This window comes from Camellia sinensis, chromosome 8 (genome assembly GCF_055761805.1).
Source record: "Camellia sinensis isolate YWXY chromosome 8, ASM5576180v1, whole genome shotgun sequence".
NCBI lineage: Eukaryota > Viridiplantae > Streptophyta > Magnoliopsida > Ericales > Theaceae > Camellia > Camellia sinensis.
Window position 1 is genome coordinate 135,523,069 of NC_138968.1, and position 21,015 is coordinate 135,544,083.

At 42.2% G+C, this 21,015-nt stretch overlaps 1 long non-coding RNA gene across 1 annotated transcript; it reads right to left on the bottom strand.

The window, feature by feature from the left end:
* Nucleotides 1–1,480: 1,480 nt before the first annotated feature.
* LOC145797138 (uncharacterized) lies at nt 1,481–19,045 on the bottom strand. Its single transcript, XR_014338278.1, has 2 exons — nt 18,917–19,045; nt 1,481–1,948 (listed from the first exon to the last, which is right to left on the bottom strand). It is a non-coding gene; the product is annotated as an uncharacterized LOC145797138 (long non-coding RNA).
* Nucleotides 19,046–21,015: the final 1,970 nt, after the last annotated feature.

The window sequence follows — 21,015 nt, forward strand, 5'->3', positions numbered from 1 at the left end:
GTAATTATTTTTGGTATTTGACAATTTACTTGATAATGTTTTGGTTATGTTGAGTTGGATTGTTATCCAAAAAAAATAAGTTGTATTATATTCAAAATTTGTAAAAGTTTAAACCGCCAAACTGATTCGCATCCATCTGCTAATCCGCTCAATCCGCATCTGTCAATCTGGTGGACGAATGTGAATTGATTTTTTCTAACCCACCAATCAGGTGGACGGATGCGCGAATTGGAGATTTTTCAGCCACAATTGAACCGCAAACACCCCTAGTTTGAGGTAGAACAAAAGGCACAATTTTAAATGTTCTTGTCCTTATGGACATAGTGTTTTAGGGGTAATTTTATTTTCACACACTAATTCCATTCAATTTATACACTTAATGAAAATTTTCATCAATATAATTTTGTCTTAGAATAAAAATGTCATAATTCCATCATCTTCTTCTACTCAAACCCTATTTTTAAAATGCCACAACCATCCTCTATCGCTAGCCCCACCTTTCTCATCTGTAATGCCCTCCCGTCGCCTCTTTTCTTATCTACCTATGATCACTTTTCATCATGAACCATACACTCCCACAAGTCTGTCACCACGAATTACTCATTGTTGACTATGGATGTTTAGGATGAAGGGGGATGAGCTAGAAATGGCGGTGGTTGTGGCAATGGATGGTTGAAAGTGGCGGCAACGGTAGTAAAAGATGAATAGATGCACGAAGAAAAATAAAATAAAAAATATTAGACTCTATTTGGTATAGTTTTAGAATATGTTTTCAAAATTAAACAAATAAAATGAAAATATTTTATTTCAATATGGTTTCATCTTTTTAGGGGCAAAAAAAATTAAAAATTAAAAAATAAAATAAAAATTGGTATTTATTTTTGTCAAATTAATTTATATTTTTCTCATAAAAATTTCAAAAAATTGATTCAAAAATTGAAACCAAACATAGCCTTAGGGTTTAAAAATTGAAAATGAGGGTAATATTGAAATAAAAAGATGTGTACTGAGAATTTATATTTTTATAATGTGTATATTGAGAAAGTGTTCATTAAGTGTGTATACTGAGGGGAATTAATGTGTGGAAATAAAATTGCCTTATATTTCTTAAAATTTATTTTACATTTTTTACCCATTGATTTAATAAAAATAATTAAGATAATATTGAATATATAGTATATGTACTTATCATATTATCAACAATTTTATTGATGGCTTAGTGATTAAAGTGTTTACTTCTTATGTGATTGATTCCATGTTTACACCCTCTCCACAAACTTATTTTTGTCTAGCAATAGAGGAATCGATCACTAGTGATATTATTCCATAAATGCAACACTCCTGACTGTAAACAGTATCTTATTGTAGGACTTGAAAGGAGAATACCATGAAAAATAATTTCACATGCCAAAATCCAATTTAGAACCAACAAGTGCGTTCGGCTTAGATTGGCCTAATCCAAGTTGAACACTTTTGCCAATTTCTCCTAATAAAAATCATTGCTTCATTTTCGTACCAAAGAAAATCCTTTGCAGATACAAAATGGAAACACTTTCAGACAGTTCCTAGAATGTAAAGGAAAACACATCAATTGAGGCCAAAAAAATATATAGTGGACAGCAAAATGAAGGTAGAATCAGAGTAGGGCACAACACTCACTAATCACAGAAAGCATCTTTTACAAAGATTAGGATATGGGACAGAGCACATGATGTTGTAGTGTCTATGTTCTTCCATCATCATCTCTTGTAAGCATTGTGATTTGGCGATTTGCATTTGAATAACAAATCTCAATAGGAAATAACAAAGTTTACCCGCTGAAATTAGAGGTGCATCCATGGTAAATCAGCAATTTAGGAGCTTGCACTTCCGGTTGTAGCGTGCAACCAAAAGGATATCTTCAGATAATGCAATTTCACAACTTTGTATTAGGCTTTCATCAACAAATCTGTAATTATAACCAGAATTTTTTTTTAAAAAATAAATCATTATCCACACTCCCATATGTTTCCAGGGTACAGTTCTAACTAAAAAGATCACAATTTTTCACATTGAAGAAACAAGACAAATGATTGCAATTCCTAAAGTTATGAGATTTTAAGCAACTTCTGAATTTCAACTAGTGGTTTCTGTTTCAATGAATTGAGTTTGCAGAAAGGACCAATTTTTACAAAGAAAAAGAACAGAGCATCGTAATCTCAGCTATCGTATTCATTAATGGAAAAGAGATGACATACTAGACAACAACTCTCCTCTACCCCTTTTCCTCTACATATATCTTCAGTGGGAACATGTTTTGTGAATGACAGCACGTGGCCAAGGTGACGCCGACGTGTCATCCGGAGTGCTACGTGGCTTGTGGCTTGGTTATGTGCCGAGATGACCTTGGTTAGGCCGAGGTTATCTGCGTAGATATCGAAATTCGAGATGATCGGATAGGGGACAAGAGTCCTAGAATAGGGGAGGATCTCAGTTTGGATAAAGATAAAGCTCTTAAGGAGTTTATCCCTATCTAGCTGAGGGTCCAGGATAGGCATTGAGCCTGAGTCCATTGAAGCTAGGCTTCTATAGGGATCAGGTTAGTGTTGGCTATAAAAGTAAGGCACCCTCGTGCGTCTAAGGTATGCTTTTTGTATTCTGGCTAGTGAGTTAAGCATTGTTTGCTATCTTTCAGAGATAACTAAGTATTGACTTGACTGTCGGAGTGTCCCCGGGTAGACGAACCACCGCCGAAATCTTATCTTTTTGTAATAGGTAGTTCGGGCGTGATTTATTCTGCATGTGCTCTCCTGTTGAGTTCCTATTTGGCAATGTGGTCGGAAATCAGCACCCACAATTTGGCGCTGTCTGTGGGAAAGTAAGGAGAATAGATGGCCAACGACGGACAGAAAGAAAAGATTCGAGGCGACATACCTAGTGGAAGCAGTAAAAACACCGATCCTAACGTTGAGGAAGACAACTGTAATGAAGAACCTCGGGATAAGAATATCGGAGAAAAGGACGTCGGCTAGGAGGGAGACGCACCGAAGAAAGCATGTCAAGGCGGGTATTACAACGAAAGCGACCTCCAAGTATGGAAAGATAGATGCCTGAGGAGGGACGACGAGACGAAGGGAATGACAAACAAATTGGTAGACCTACAATCGGTTATCAACTTCATGATGCAGAATAACTTCATGCAGCCACCGTATCCATTGGAAGACACACCGATTCTAGCGACCAAGAACAATGCCCAGAAAGATGGGTAGAAAGCAATCCTTGCAATCCCTCAGCATAACGGGGCAAAAGAGCAGTTGCATCGGCCTTCACGGGAGGTCGGGAGAGGAGAGTCGAGGAGAGGAGAGTCTTAGAAGATAGCTCGTGCCAAAGAAGCTTATGTCAAGGAACATTGGCATGTTCAAGGGAAAGAACTTTGTTTTGGAATGATGGATGAAGGGAGAACTGGGAGCAGTGCACCAAAGAGGTTGAAGTTCGTTGATAGTCGAGCTCCTGGTCGGACTAAGGAGGATCTGAGGGACTACCTCCAGAGGAAGAGGCAAAATGTCGAGGTCATATCTCCCATGAAACCGAAGACATCGTCCTCAGTAGAGTTGGATAGGTTCGAGGCCCCAAAAAGGTTTCGTACTCCAAAGCTCCAGATACATGATGGTAAGTCCGACCTTAACTTTCACGTCAGCTTGTACCTGAATTCAATGGTGTTGTACACCAGGAATGAAACTTTGCTGTGCAAGGTATTCCCCTCATCCTTTAAGGAAATCGAATCAGATTGGTTTTACAAGTTGCCAAAAGGAACTGTGAAGAGTTAGGAAAGCCTGGCCGAGATGTTCGTGGCCAGATTTGTCACAAACAAATTGCAGCCATTAAAGGACTCCCTGATGGCTTTGAAGATTGGCGAGGGTGAAAGCCTTAGGGCTTATGCCAAAAGATACTACGAGGTGTTCAACCGAATACTAGGATGTAACCAGGAATTAGCGGTCGTGTTTTTTAAGAACGGCCTGGAGGATGATTACATGTTATGGAAGTCATTGCCGAAGACTCTACCAAAGAGTATGAAGGAGCTCATGGCAAGGATAGAAAAAATACGCTAGAGCGGAGGAGGATACGCTAGGAGTAAAGGCACCGAGGCAAAAGTAGAGAAACGGCTCGCCGAAGCGAAGCCGAGGTAATGCTGGATTTAACAAGCAATAAACAGGGCTGAGAGCTGCACAGACAGTCACCACTGTGTTCCGGATCTCGGTTTACAAAGTCCTGGAGAGGATCAGGAACCAACCGTATTACAGAGCACCAGAGAAGGTTCCTGGCGAATTTATGGGAAGAAGCCTTGGAAAGTACTGTGCTTACCACAATGAAGATGGACACCTGACACAGGGCTGTAGAGCCTTAAAAGCACATTTGGAAGATCTGGTAAGACAAGATCACTTAAGGGACATAGTAGATGAGGTCAGAACAAGGGAAGAGCAAGCAAGGCTGCCCCAGGCGCCGGCAGCACCACCTCTATTAGCATCGCAACTACAAGCAAATGGACTTCGAGTGATCAATGTGATCCACTCGAAGGTTAATAAGAGCGAGGTACGTGTGAAGACCTAGAGGGTGAAACATTTACAGCATGTGTATTAGGTCCAGCAAAAGAGGCCTAGGGCAGACGAATACCAAGGACCAATGGTGTCCTTTATTGAAGCTGACCTAGACATGGTGCAACATCCACACAACGATGCGCTGGTGATATCCCTTAAGTATAAAGTTCATAGTAATTGACACCCCCTCCCCGTACAATGTTATCTTGGGGAGGCCATGGTTGCACGCAATGAGGGCTGTTCCCTTAACACTGCACCAGCTATTGTGGTTCCCAACAGAGCATAGAATTGAGGAGATCAGAAGGGATCAGGTGCAGGCAAAGAATTGCTTCATGGCAGCAATGAAATCCACCTGCAACGTACGAGAAGCAGAAATAATAGAGATTGAGGACGAGGACATGGAGGCCCTGGGTGACGTCGGCAAAGAACCGGTCAACAAAAGCGAGGAAGCCTTAAATAAGATCTTGTTCCAACAATGAGATGAAGAACAATTCTTCCTTCTTGGCTCAGGTTTGGTCGAGGAGGAGGAAAGGGAGTTAGAAGCATTCTTACGAGGCAACATTGAGGAGTTTTCTTGGATGCCATACGAGATGCCTGGCATTGACCCCGAGGTCACTTACCATAGACTGAATGTGGACAAGTCGGCTAAACCTGTCATCCAACGAGCAAGAAGGACAACATTGATGCATGTTGAGGCAGTAGAAGATGAGGTGGATAAACTACTGGAGGCCAGAGCCATTCGAGAGGTAAACTACCCAACTTGATTGTCAAACACGGTTGTTGTGAAGAAGAAGAATAAGAAGTGGAGGGTCTGCGTAGACTTCACTAGCCTAAATAAAGCTTGTCCCAAAGACAGTTTTTCACTTCCCAAAATCGATTAATTGGTGGATGCCACTTCAGAGCATGGAAGGATGAGCTTCCTAGACACATGCAGGGGGTACCATCAGATAACAATGTACCCCCTGATGAGGAGAAGACTGCATTTATCACCCCAAAAGGGCTGTATTGCTACAGAGTGATGCCTTTTGGGTTGAAAAATGCAGGAGCAACCTACCAGAGGTCAGTGACCAAGATGTTCAAACATCTAAATGGAAAAACAGTGGAGGTATATATTGATGACATGGTCGTGAAGACCAAAGAACCTAAGAATCACTTGGCCGACCTAAAGGTAGTTTTCGACATCTTTAGAATATATCGGCTCTAACTCAATGCTTCTAAATGTGCATTTAGAGTTGGGTCGGGTAAGTTCTTAGGATACTTGGTTACCAGAAGGGGCATTGAGGCGACCCAGATCAAATCAAGGCCATCCTAGACTTGAAAAGCCCAACATTGGAAAAACAAGTACAGATGTTGACTGGAAGGGCCATAGCCCTGAATAGGTTTATAAGCAGAAGTTTAGACAAATGCAAACCATTTTTCAGTTTAGTAAAGAAGGCCACAGATTTTTTGTTGACAGAAGAGTGCGAAGTCACCTTGGCCGACTTGAAAAAATACCTGACCACTGCTCCGGTTCTCTCAAATCCTGTACCTGGAGAGGAACTTTTCTTATACTTGGCAGTTTCGGAGCATGTAGTGAGTGCAGTTGTAATTAGAGAAGAGAAAGGGGAACAAATGGCAGTTTACTATGTGAGTAAAACCCTAGCGAGCGCAGAGACCAGGTACTTACCCCTGGAGAAATTGACACTTGCCTTATTGATGGCTTCCAAAAAGTTGAATCATTACTTCCAATCTCATAAGATCGTGGTATTAACTGAGCACCCCTTCAAGTCCTTGTTACAACAAGGAGATCTGACAGGCAGGGTAGCTAGATGGGCAGTGGTGTTGGGCCAGTACGATTTAGAGTTCAGATCTAGAACGACAATCAAAGGCTAGGTTTTGGCCGACTTTGTGGCCGAGTTCACACCTAGAGCCATTTCACGTCGGGCTCTAGTGAGTCGCGGTTTAGAATGTCCAAGGGAGCAAGAAAAGACATAGTTAGGAATGAAAAACCCCATAGTAGAGAGGAAGAAAGAAGAGGAACTCAAGCCCTGTGATATTTATATTGGCGATTCCTTCCGCTTGTTTGTAGATGGGAGTTCGAACCGTCAAGGAGCGGAGGCAAGAGTAGTGCTAGTATCGCTAGATGGGCAGATGTTTGAACAATCTATTCGATTGGGGTTTAAGGCCTCAAATAATGAAGCAGAATATGAAGTACTGATCGCAGGATTGAAGTTGACAGTAGAAATGGAAGCCGATGAGGTGGTAGTCTTCTGTGACTCCCAGTTTATTGTTAACCAGGCAACATGTAAGTATGCAGCCCGAGATGAAAGAATGGTAGCCCATATAAAAGAGGTTGTTAGACTGCTAGCCTTATTTCAGGACTGTCGACTACAGTAGGTTAGCCGAGATGACAACAACCATGCTGATGCCTTGGCTAACCTGGCTAGTGTAATGAAATCAGGAGAGGCAAGGACAATAATGGTTGATTATTTGTCTGGCCCAAGTGTGGAACCACTAATCATAGAGTACGAAGCAATATGTGTAGAGATGGGCCCAAGTTAGATGGATGCAATAGTAATGTTCCTTAGAGATGGGAAGTGTAGACGTCCCCGAACACTCCCGGGAGGAACGAGCTCCCGTTCCGTTCATTTGGGGTCACTACAGCTCAGGACTCTCAATTTGTCACGGTTCTTATTCTGAACCAAAGAGTCCAAATCCGACAAATCGTTTTGAGAAACAGATTTTTGAAAAGAAGTGCCAAACATGGACTGCTTTGCGAGATACAGAGTCGCCACCTAAATATTTTTTATGGGGGAATTTAAGAAACCCTGACTCAGTGCCAAAGGCCACGTGTCCGTCATCACCAAAGTTGCCTCGGCTCGGGAACTTGGGTACGATTGGGGAAGGTCACTTCGTGAGCACCCCCGCTCGCCCGATCAAAGATCGGCCTCTACTAACCATGATATCTATTTTTGAAAACATTGTGTGTTCTTATTCCGGTTATTAGCCTAGATTACTATGTGATGCGCACAGCATACAAGTATAGACTGGATCGCCTGAATTGGAACAAAACATTTCATGTTTGTTTGTTTGAAAATGGTTTGATGGTGCTACTCGCAAGTAGGCTGAGACGTGGATTTGCCACCCTCAGGTGGGCTTAGAAAACATGATTTTTGCCACTATCTAGTGGGCTTAAAACACACATTTGATGATTTGTTCCAATCCAAATAACCCAACCTTCACCCACAGGCATTCAGGCAGTTATATCACATAAGCAAATAGACTCATGGTAAGCATGCTATTCATGGCAGTCACTCACACGCATGCAAGGATGCTAAAGCATAAAACTTACCGAGTACTCCAAGCCAAAACAGAAACTATGTTAGAAATCATGCATGGTCCTAAACATACAGAAATGCCTAATGCAACACATGCAAAATGCAACTATAGTAGGCTCGGCTATTCTAAACATGGCATATGGAATGCTACAGCTAACATATATTCAACTTGGAATTGAAAATACAATGCAGTTAGTATGATGCGCCGAGCCCGGTGCATGCAATACAGATGAATGAATGCAAACATGCTGTCATACTGTATGCTAATTGAAACATGCCCTAATCTAACCATCATAAGCGGATAAATAAAAGGGAAGAAAGACGTGGGGTTAGAAGACATACATCACACTCACGCACACTTATTACAGTTTTGCCCTCGCTCGGAGGGTCCGAATAAATATACGGTCCCGAATAAAAGAATAGTACAGTCCAAATAATACAATCCAAATAATGTACAAATTTCTAATTAATTAACGAATTAACTAAAAAAATAAATAAATAAACTGGCATGCAAGCCAGGGACTGCCTTGACTCTTCTCCGGGTGATGAATGATGCATGTGCGGGTTGCCTTTGCGCGGAAATCCATGGCGATGCCCCGATTAGCCTCTGTTTGCACTTTTTCTTGAAATGCGCGCCAAACTCCGAAAAGTTGCTGATTCTTGATTTTTGCTGCAACAGAGAGCAGGAAAGGGGCATAGCAATGTATTTCACAAATATATGCATGCCTCGATCCTCGTGCCACCAATCACACATATCGATGCATGATGGCCGATGAGCCGAATTGCGCAATTCAATGTAGAATGAATGTACATGAAAACACAACAAAACCTAACTCCATCATGGATGATCCGGAGTGTCGGTGATTGGGGAATTGAGACGCGTTCCGTCACTCGAAGTACGAAACGCACCTCGTTTCCCGCGCCCGGGCTAACTCCTATTCCGAACACAATGCAATATGCATGACATGCATGAATGCAACTAAGATACAGCCTAGCATGCACAATGCTATGAAAATGAGATGCCTCGAAATGCGTGCACACGGGTACGCAAATTGAGGAAATGCATGAATGCGATCTAAGATACAACCTAGTATGCACTATGCTGTGAAAATGAGATGCCTCGAAATGCGTGCACACGGGCACGCAAACCGAAAAAATGACATACGCAATGCAAATGACATGGAAATATGATATGGGCTTACACTAACATGAGAGAGCCTTAGCCACACTCACATAAGAGGCCGATGGATGAAAATGAAGTGCCTCGAAATGCGTGCACACGGGCACGCAAACCGAGGCAATGGCATATGCAATGCAATATGGCTAAAATGACATATAGAATGCAACATGGACTTATACTAACATGAGAGAGCCTCAGCCACGCTCACATAAGAGGCCGATGGATGAAAATGAAGTGCCTCAAAATGCGTGCACACGGGCACGCAAACCGAGGCAATGGCATACGCAATGCAATATGGCTAAAATGGCATATAGAATGCAACATGGACTTACACTAACATGAGAGAGCCTCAGCCACACTCACATAAGAGGCCGATGGATGAAAATAAGGTGCCTCGAAATGCGTGCACACGGGCACGCAAACCGAGGCAATGGCATACGCAATGCAATGGCATGGAAAATGATATGCAAACATGCTAATGGAATTTCAGCACTGAAATGTGGGGGAAAACAACCCCGAAATGAGGCGAAAGTGCACCCGATGCATGGAATCTCTCCCGAAATGCAAAATTAGGCACATAGAATGAACTACAGCTATACAAAGCATGCATAATTGGTACATGGAATGAAAAGACAGAAGAAAGGCAGCCCCAAGATAAGCATTTTTACAGTTCAAAGCATGGCCAAACAACAAACATAAATAGGGCAAAACTAGCATGCAAAAATGGCCCTAAATATGAGACAAAGAAGCAACTCACAGCTGCTGACCCCAAACAGGTTAGGGGCCTTCTACAATATTGAAGAGGGGACAAAAATATGATGTTTTACAGAACTATAAAAAGCCCAAAAACAAATATAGGTATGGCTAAGCTCTTATGCAAGAATTGGACCGAAAAATGGACAAAGAAGCAAGTGGTAGATGCAAAGCCCAAACAAAAAAATACTCTTCTACAACACTGAAAAGGGGCTAAAAATATCAACATTTACAGTAGATTGCAAGCCCCAAATCAATATACAAACATGCCCAAAATGCAACGCAAGATATAGGCCAACAAAGGGGTATAACATGAAGTATGCAAAATATTCATCAAACAGCCAAGGACCCTTAATGAAACATGACAAGGGGGTCAAACTATGGCCACTTTCAGTTCTGATCATGTCCGAAAAACAGAAGCAAGATAAACTAAAAAAACATGCAAAAACGAGGACCAAAGAGGGGTATAATGGTAAGTGATACATGGAGGTCCCAAACAAGGATGAGCCCTTCTTCAATGTTGAAGAAGGGCTCAAAATAAGCCTAACCACAGTTTATATCATGCTCGAAAACAGATCACACATAGGCTAAAAGAATCATGCAAAATAATGGCATACAAAGGGGTAATGAAGAAAGTGCCAAAAATAAGCTTCAAACTGTAATAAGCCCTTAATGAAACATGGAATATAGCTCAAAAAAAATGGCATTTTATGTTTTGGTCGGAGCTCAAAACAGTAAGCAAAGAGGCTAAAAAAATGAGGCAAAAATGAGCTAGAAAGAGGGAGAAGAGTGCTCACCCTTGAAGACCCAACCTTTGCTGCCTCTAGGACTGAAAAATGTTGCCTCTTAGCTGCTGGAAATCCACTCCTATCTGCTGGAATGGAGTAGTGGTGGTGGTGCTTGGTGGTGGTGAAGAAATGGGTGTAGGAACTTAAGGATTTTGAAGCATAGAATTATAGAGAGATAGAGATACAACATAGGAGCTCCAAATAGTTTTTTTCTAACCCTTAATACAGACCTGGGGTGCTGTATATATAGGCAAAAGGGGTGGAAAAAGAGGGGGAAAAAAGGGGGGGAAATTCGGATTCAAAATTCCCCCCAAAAAGGCCAAAAGGGTGAGACAAAGGGGGAGGTGGTAGCTGCGGCTCCCAAATGGCCAAGAGCCCTTCAACAAAGTTGAAAAGGGGTTCAAAACAAGGAACTTTGTAGTTTACATCAAGCCACGAAAATAAATACACGTAGGCCTAAACTATCGTGCAAGAAAAGGGAAAAAAAGGAGGGGTAAAGAAGCAAGTGATAGATGGAGATGTCAAACATCAAGAGGTCCTTAATCAAACATGAAAAGGAGCTCAAAATATGACTATGTCAAGTTTGGGTCAAAGCCCAAAAATGCAGAATGAAGGTTCGGGAGCCGAAACACGCAGTTCGGGGCCCCGAAAGTGGGCTGTTAGGCACCGGAAGTGGTGTCCGACCACGAAGTTGGTCTCTCGGACCACAGTGTCCCTCAAAAGGGAGCAAAAAAGATATGTGCCAAAAACTGGGACAAACGGAGGTGGTTAAGCAGTCCCGAACCGAGACACACGGCCTGACGGCTCCGAAAACCGGGAACCGAGCTCCGAAACGGGCAAAATGGCCTACGACCACGAAATGTAGCCCACGACCACTGAGAGATGGTCTACGGGACCTCTCCCTTCCCTCAGGAAAAGAAACAGAGAAAACCGAGTCTGGTTCGCGAACCGAGGCAAGGTACAAAAGAAGGTTCGGGAGTCAGGAGGCAGGGCTCACGGCCGCGACTCTGAGACTTCTGAACGAGCGCGATATGCAACATCACCAAGCACTCAATTGGTGACGTCTGAGTCTTAAGGTCGGTCAAAAATGGGGTGTCTACAGGAAGCTGCCAGATGATCGCAAAGAAGCACACAAAGCCAGACTGAAGTCGGCTAGGTTTAGCCTGACAGCAGAAGGACATCTCTACAGAAGGTCCTTTACTAGTCCCTTTTTGAGATGTGTGCATCCCTCCTAAGTTGAAGACTTCTTGTATGAGATACATGAAGGAGTATGTAGAAGCCATGCTGGGGGCAGATCGCTTGCTCATAGGGTCATTACTCAGGGGTACTGGTGGCCCCACATGCAGAAGGATATTGAAGCCTATGTCAGGAAGTGTGAGAAGTGTCAAAGGTTTGCACCTTTGATATATCAAGCAGCAGCTGATTTGAACTCAGTATCCAGCCCTTGGCCATTTGCCTATTGGGGCATGGATCTTGTTGGACAGCTGCCCCAAGCAACTAGGCAAAGGAAGTTCCTGCTGGTAGCAACTGACTATTTCACAAAGTGAGTAGAAGTTAAACCCTTGTGAAGATTTGGTATATTATTGTGAAGAACTTCATATGGAAGAACACTATCACCAGGTTTGGGATCCCAAGGACAATAATAGCAGACAATGGTATGCAGTTTGACAGCAAGCTAATCAAAAGCTTCTGTGCAAAGTACAAAGTCAAGAATTATTACTCTACTCCAAGCTTCTCTTAGAGTAATGGTCAAGCAGAAGCATCCAATAAAATGATCTTGGATGGGATCAAGAAGAGGCTGAAAGCAACAAAGGGAAAGTGGGTAGAAGAGTTGCTCAATATACTCTGAGCATATCGGACTACGCCGAGAAGATCAATTGGGGAATCCCCATTTGCCATAGCTTATGGCACTGAAGCACTCATCCCCCTAGAAGTCGGCATCCCAGGAATTAGAACCCAAAGAGTAGAGAATGGGACTAATGAGGCATTCATGGCTCGATATCTAGACCTTCTGAAGGAGAAAAGAGAAAGAGCAGCAATTCGGCTGGAGGCATACCAGCAACAACTTGCTAGGGCTTACAATAAGAAGTTTAACCTAAGAGAGTTCAAAATTGGGGACCTTGTGCTGAGGAAAGTGGTCGGCAACAAGAAGGATCCTAGAGAGGGAAAGCTAGGCCCAAATTGAGAGGGACCTTATAGAATCATCTCGGTTGCCAGTAATGAGGCATATCGGCTTGAGGATAGTGATGGCAAAGAGTTGCCAAGACCCTGGAATACTTGCAACTTGAAGTTTTTTCTATCATTAGATTTTTGGTTTTTAAAGTTTATGTCATTAGTCGAAGTAATAATAAAATTCTAGTTTGATTTTTATTTTGGAACTTGTGTATTAGGACTAACCAGTCCTTTGGCGATGTTTTCGATTGAAACATGATGAATAACTTAGACTTATTATATCGCAGAGTTGAATTATACTTGCATATAATAGAGTTAAACTAAGTTGGCGATGCTTCCGATTGAAACATGACAAATAACTTAGACTTATTATATGGCAGAGTTGAATTATACTTGCATATAATAGAGTTGAACTAAGTTGACGATGTTTCTGATTGAAACATGACGAATAACTTAGATTTATTATATAGCAGAGTTGAATTATACTTGCATATAATAGAGTTGAACTAAGTTGGCGATATTTCTGATTGAAACATGATTTGGACTTGTCATATGGCAGAGTAGAATTATACTTCCATATGATAGAGTTGAATTAAGTTGAAAAAAAACCTAGACTTCCTACGTCGACAGAATTAAACTTGGAATGAAACTAAGTACATTCCAGTTAGATTAACAGAGAAACCAAGGTTGAGAACCTCGGTTAATCTTTGTTTGAATATAACTTCGGCGAAAGATTATACATGTTTAATGTGAACATAAGTGAAAGTTAGGTTCACATTAGGGGGCAGAGAGCTGGAGAATGCTAAATAAAAATTTGAAATGCTTGGGACTTGTTGAAATTTTATAAACAAAATTTACAAGTCAGAATGGGCTTAATACTTGTTGAAATTTTAGAAAAATTTACAAGCTGAAGTTAGCCGAGGTTTTATTGAAAAAAGTATCTGAGATACATAATTGCCGAGACGGCCAACCAGGTTGCCAAGCTTGGAAAGGGTAGAAGACAGAAGTCTTGATAAAAGACAATAAGTGAGAGTGAAGTGGCAAGTGTAAAGAAACAACACTTGCAAAATATTTTTAAGTGTTAAGCCAAGGCCAAGATAGACAATAAGAAGATATATCCGAGGTACGTTACTCCGAGGAGATTATACAGTTAAAGGTATACTTTGAAGACAGGCAAAATTATTCTAAGTATGAAAGTGGTAAACATACATGAGAGAAATGAAGGCATACAACACTTTGAAAGAGAAATCAAATTTGCATTCAAAAGGTAAACTTGTTCGAGTACAAAAAGGCACATCGGCCAGACTGAAATTAAAACATTGTTGCAAAGACTACATCGACAACTATTACAAAGTAGAAATAAAGAAAAGCTTCTAAGTAGACTATTCAGCATCATCGGCTGGTTGGGTTTCGGTTTGAGAAGACAACTGGGAGATCTTCTCAGTAGTCTTGTCAGCCTCGATGTCGGCATTAATCTCAAGAAAAGTTCGATCAAGACTCTTCTCAGCGGTATGCACCTCGGACGTAGTCTTCTTGGTGGAGGCACTTTTTGAGACCTCGTCCTCCTCATCCTGAGTCAAGTCTAGGACTTGCTTATTTAGAGTTGGGGACTTGGCCCCAATAGCACCAACTCCATCAGACTTATTGGCTTTGACATCCTCCTCTGTCTCAGCCTCATCCTCGGATTGGCTTGGAGTAAGGGGGAGTGGTAAAACAAGTTAGCTGGCATCGTACAATGGTGAACCTTCAGGGACTGCCAACTCCTTCAGGGCAGCCGTCCAACCAAGGGTGTAAACCCTTGTTGCATGCCTACTTCACTTACTTTTTGTACTTGTCACGTACATCGGCCACCCCCTCGGTGTAGGCCTTTTCGTCGGCTGCCTTGATTTCGACCTCCTTCGTAGCCAGTGCCGTTTGAAGCTCAGTTTGGGCTTCGGCCTCTTTCTCTTTGGCCTTTTTTGCCTCGGCTTGAGTGACGTTGGTGACATTCTCCGTAGCCTCAGCATGGTCCTCGGCTGTTTTCAAGGCCAGCTTGGTAGCCTTGGCATTGTCAGGAAGACCTCGGATGCGGGCCTCGGCTTTATTAAGTGGCGCAAGAAGTTTGGCTGCCTCCTTGGTCTTTTTGGTCAGTTCTTTTTTAAACTCATTGGTCTTGACTACAAGAGAGTGAACCTACTAGATAGGTTGCAAGAATGCAAAGGAAGTTAGTTAGGTATGAAAACCAAAGTTAAAAGTTAGATAAAAAGATGTAAGTATTCAGACTTACCAAGACGCAATGGTGCATCATCATCGCGTAATTTTCATACTCCGATAGCTCAGCCATCCGATTGATGTCTGTAGGGAGCAGAACGACAGTAGAGATGGCGGCACCGACTTCCAGGCTGTCGAGTGCGCTGTCCTCGGCTACACGTGGTCGGTCTCTGACCATAACAGACGGATTCTAGAGAGCATCGGCCTGAAATTTAGAGGGATTAGAAGACCCACTAGACCTCAATTTTTTTGATTGTGGTTGGTCGGATGCCTCGGCCTCTGCAGGCCTCTTCTCGGCCGAGTTCTCTACTTCTGCTAATTTTGAGATGGGTATTGTGTCCTCTGACTCCACCTCAGTGGCGCTGGGCTTGGCCTTGGCCCTTTTAACCCTCTTGGCCTTGGGTTTTGGCTGTGATTGGGAAGGATTGGAGGAGTTGACTGACACCACCCGCGGGATGTCGGCTAAAAGGTCATCCGAAATGATCTTGGTGCGGCTCATTTCTCCAATGGTGGAGGCAACAGTGACCTTGGTACCGAAGCGGATTACTGACAGTGCAACAGGTAGGTGGGTTTGTTAGATCGTTAGCCGACGCCTCAGAGGATTGACATTTTCGGCTACGAGTTCTGCCGGTAGGAGCGGAGATTGGAGCTCGGCGTCAGCGTTGGCGCTGGGCAAGAAGAATCAGTTATGGAGCAAATGTTGATAGGTACCCCGTTGGATTAGAAGTTGAGGCTTGGTCAGGCCGTGGTGATGAAATGGCAGGGGGAGTTATTGCTGAAGGTGGAGACTTGCTCTTCTTGGGGACGTCGGGCAGTGCGGATTTGTAGGTTGGAATGTAGTTGAGTAGTAGAAGGGCTTTGTGATGGTCAACTGGCAAGCCCAGTAGCCTTTTAAAGTCTTTGCTGGGGAAGAAGGTTTTGCGAAAATCTTTTGATGGCTGAGAGAGAGAGTTGCAAGTACAAAATTCGGACATTAGAACATATAAGGGGAATAAAGTGATAAGACTTAAAAGTAGAAAAGTTGACACTTGGTTCTTACCATCACCCTCTTTAAACACTGTTCGGCTTAAGGATAGAGATGGAGGCCGTCATCAGGTGAGAACTCCCAGTTGCCCGAGACGATAAAATAATAATCTTCAGCACTTTTGTTGGAGTTTGGGAGGTCGACTATGAGTTTGTAGGCTGTGGATCTCAGCTTGATGTAATAGATGTAGCCTTTTTCGGATTTCAGGCCACACATGGTATAATAATATTAGATATCGACTAGTGTTATCCTAGCGTTTTCTCGGCTAGCTAGAGCAATTACTCCATTAATGGCTCTATAGGAGTTAATGGCCAGTTGTATTGGGTTGAGCTTATAATAATGAGGGATTTGCCAGAAAAGGGTGTCTAGAGGGAACCTAAGTCCACACTCTATGAATGCAACTACGGAGAAAGGCATGGAGTCCTCATTAGGCATGATGGAATCCTCCTCCCCAACCAACCTAAGATGGACATCGGCTGGGATGGAGAACTCTCTCCTAAAGTACTCAAGTTTCTCTGGGGTATCTACCCTCTACCTGAACATACCCATGATGTCGGCTAAAGGAGTAAGGTGCAAGATTTCAGAGAAGAGTGGTTGATATGGGTTTTAAGGACCTTGGCTGAAACCCTAAACATGAACTGGGGCAAGGGTTTTTCAAGATCTAGGCGAGTTTGTTTCAATTTTCCTAAGTATGTGATTTCTATTTCAAAACCTAAGCCTAAATCTATACGGAAATAGAGAATCAATGGCAAGAATTTGGAAATAAGCAAGAAAAACATAAAAGAGCAATGATTCAGACTCAAGAAAACAAGCAGAAAGTCAAGAACACTGTGTAAGCGTGTGCAGACGTGCAAAAACCAAAGAACAGTGGCAAAAATTACTAAAACATCATGTGCACAGTGTGTGCATATATAAACCTAGAGACAGATTGAACAACACAGTATCGCAAATAAGCATGTTTTACACCCAAGTAATTTAATAGCAAAAAATGGATAGATGATAAGGGGGGAAACGTATTCAAAATCATGGAAGATTGAAACTGAAAATTGAAAAAGAACGAAGAACTCACCAGTTAGGTCCAAGGTTGAGGTTCGCCGGAGTCAGACGGCGGAAATAAGTGGAGCAGAAAGGTGAAAGCTTCGCTGGAGAAGATGAGCAGAGTACAGTTGCAGAGAGCTTGATGAAAACAGCAATAGAGGTAGATGATTTGTTAAGAGAAAGAAAATCTTGAAACGCATAAAGAAGGCAAGAACGTAAAGTGAAGAGACGAAGATGGAGGGAAATGTTTTGTTAAAATGCGAGAAGGTGGCAAACCATAATGATATGCCTTGGACAACATGTCTGTCAGGTAGCGTACGCAGAAGCGACGCGACTTGATGGCGCGTGTCAGGTACGAATCAATGGGAAAAGGACGCGTGACAGAAACGGTTGAGAAAACCATGCGTGACAGCTCATGCGCAGATAGAACTCTTGGAGTTCTTGATTTAATGAAGCAAGAACCTCAGCTAGAGAACTTGAAGAGCTTGGTTCTTAGTTTTTAACCGTTGATCAAGTGGATTGCAGAGTCTTGGTATATTAAGCTGATATGTAATGATATCGGCCATAAAGGTTAGAGTAAGCCAAGGTGCTATGTAGACAAGCGATGTAGGTTTCATCACCTCAGGATGCCGAGGTAATAGAACCTAGGGGGCAATTGTGGGGACATGTTTTGTGAATGACAGCACGTGGCTGAGGTGACGCCGACGTGTCATTCGGAGTGCCATGTGGCTTGGTCATGTGCCGAGACGACCTCGGCTAGGCCGAGGTTATCTGCGGAGATATCGGAATCCAAGATGATCGGATGAGGGACAATAGTCCTAGAATGGGAGAGAATCTCAGTTTGGATAAAGATAAAGCTCTTAGGGAGTTTATCCCTATCTAGCTGAGGGTCTAGCATAGGCATTGAGCTTGAGTCTATTGAAACTAGGCTTCTACATGGATCAGGTTAGTGCTAGCTATAAAAGTAAGGCACTCTCGTAGGTTTAAGTACGCTTTTTGTATTCTGGCTCGTGAGTTAAGCACTATTTGCTATCTTTAAGAGATAACTGCGTACTGACTTGATCACCAGAGTGCCCCTAGGTGGACGGACCACCGCCGAAATCTTATCTTTTTATAACAGGTTGTTTGGGCGTGATCTATTCTGCCTTTGCTCTCCTGCTGAGTTCTTGTTTGGCAGTGTGGTCGGAAATCAGCACCCACATCTTCTATAACCTCCCTCTCCACCCATTTACAAGAATCAATGAGGGCATAAACTATCTTTATAACTAATAAATGATGCTTGAACCAATACAAATGTACCATGTGGCTTATTTATCCTAGCTCAGCACTTAAGCCAAATTATCAGCCACATGTTTTTTTTCCCATTTCAAAATTGCAATGGTCCTTGACCTGTATCAGGCAAGGACCTACAAACTGAATAAAAATCTCACCAGGCTACATATAATTTTGCCAAAATCTATATAATTTTTACTTTGGCCCCTCCAAAATCAAGGTAATTTTAGAACAACCCTCCTAAACTTCATAAAAATTTCCTTAGCCCCATACAATTTTTACTATTTACAAAATAAAATAGCAATTTGGTCTCCAAAATCTATAATATTCTTATTTTGGCATATCCAAAATCTAAATAATTTTATATTGGCATCTTCTTTTGCAAAATTTATGAGTTCATTGTGTGTGTGTGTGTGTGTGTGTGTGAGAGAGAGAGAGAGAGAGAGAGAGAGAGAGAGAGAGAGAAACTTGTGTCTTCCTTACATCCTATAAGTTACAACATACAGACAGAATAGTATCACTTAAATTTGGTTAGACTTTCACCTTACCTTCAATTACGAACCCACAAGGGTTCCAAAGACACAGGCTTCTCATTTCGTGTATGAACTGGTGGAATGCCTAGAGGTGGTGCATGTACAGTTATTGGAAGCACCCACTCGCATTTGTCTCTTCCATCCGTTAGAAGAGGATGCTCAAATCTGGCATAAAAGAACAAAAAGGAGTCGTGGACAAGAATTGAGTGACAGAATACTCAACTACAGCTAAAACAACGAGTGCTTACCTAAATACCAATCACAAAATAGCATTTCAAATTTTAAAGAAACTCAAAATGGTTGAAGTTTTATAAACACTTTATTTTTTTTTCTTTTTGAAATTTTGGTAATTCTTACTGGATTACCCAGCTACTAGTGTTCAGGGAACTGGACTAGTTAAGTAGGACAATTTGGATCAAGATCAAACATGTTTGTCCCTGAGAAGGCTTTTGGCACTAGGTGAACCATGAAAAAATAAAGAACTTGTGAGTGGAATGTAGTGATGACAAGGTTGATCTTCTGAGTTCAACCCAATACACAGGAGCTTCATTGGCAAGACTGATCTGTTAGTAGTAGCTCAGCAACCAACCCAAATGCCACAAAAAGGTTATGATTAGACCCTAGGTAGAACCATTTTTTTGGTACATCAGAGGCTGTAGCCGGGAGAGGGGGAAGTTGTGCCTATGACAAAACTCAAACCCTTAACCTCCTAGTAAGGTGCAAGGGTTTTTTGGCTAACTGGGCTAGCCCTAGTTGGTTTAGATAGAATATATAACCTTTAATGTCCCTGTTTAGTTTTTTTTTTTTTTTTTCCCTCGCTAAACTTTCCATGAGGCATTTGGGAGGATGTCTTTTCCTTTCTTTGTACTCCTTCATCTCTTAATAGTCACATTCATATAAATGAACAAAACAAAGAATTTTCTCCAATTATCAAAAACACTAATATCCTAGCGAATTACGTTTCAAAATGGTAAATTTAGTGATCCGAAGCGATCTAAAAAGTTTTTTCCAATATATTTCTTTAAATGTTGTCTTAGGAGAAAAAAAAATTCAAATATATGAACTAAAATCACTTGATGCAAACCAATACCTTTCTTTAAACAACACCCATAAGAACCAACCACCTTCCTTGACCCCCATTCCCCCCCACTCAAACCATACATACCAGCCACCACCCGTCTCCATACCCGGTTCGGCTCCAAGGCAAAACGCCATAACCACTTACCCAACAAAGCTTTGTTGAACATAACCGACTTCGAACCCCCAATCCTCCTCCCTCTTTTAGTTAGAAAATCTGCTCCCAATCTACCAAATGATAATGGAAAGCATCTCCCCCAGTACCCCACAAAAAATCTCGCTGGAGCATCTCTATCCGCCGCGCCACCGACACCGGAATAACATGCATGGACATAAAGTACGTCGGAATGCTACTCAGCACACTTTTAATCAAAGTCAACCTACCTCATTTTGAAAGATATTGTCGTTTCCAACTTGCCAGCTGGCGTTGAATCCGCTCTAACACTCTATCCCATACCCCTTTGGCCTTAAACGTTGCCCTCAAAGATAAGTAGCTGGCAAAGCTGATTCCTTACAACCCAACACCGCCGTTAAAACTGATAACCTGTCCACAGTTCCCACTAGGATCATCTCCGACTTCCTCAAATTCACCTGAAGGCCTGAAACTACGTCAAAACATAACAGGACACATCTCAAATAACCCACCTGCTTTGTCACCGCCCCACAAAAGATCAAAGCATCATCGACATACAAAAATATATTTGATTTTTTTTTTCTAGGGGAGGGTGAGGTTCCGGGTACGTGATGGGGGAGAGTGTGTTTCTGGAAGGATAGGTGGTGTGGTGAGGCTTTGTTGACGGATCAGTTTCCTTTGATTTTCAGAATTGCAGGGGAGTAGGTGTAGACGCGCCCGCGGGCCTCGCTACAGTTCGGACTCAATTTGTGTCACGGTCCTTAATCTGAACCAAAGAGCCCAAATCCGGCAAATCGTTTTGAGAAACAGATTTTGAAAAGAAGTGCCAAACATAGACTGCTGTGCCAGATACAGAGTCGCCACCTAAATATTTTATTTTGGGAGAATTTAGGAAACCCTGACT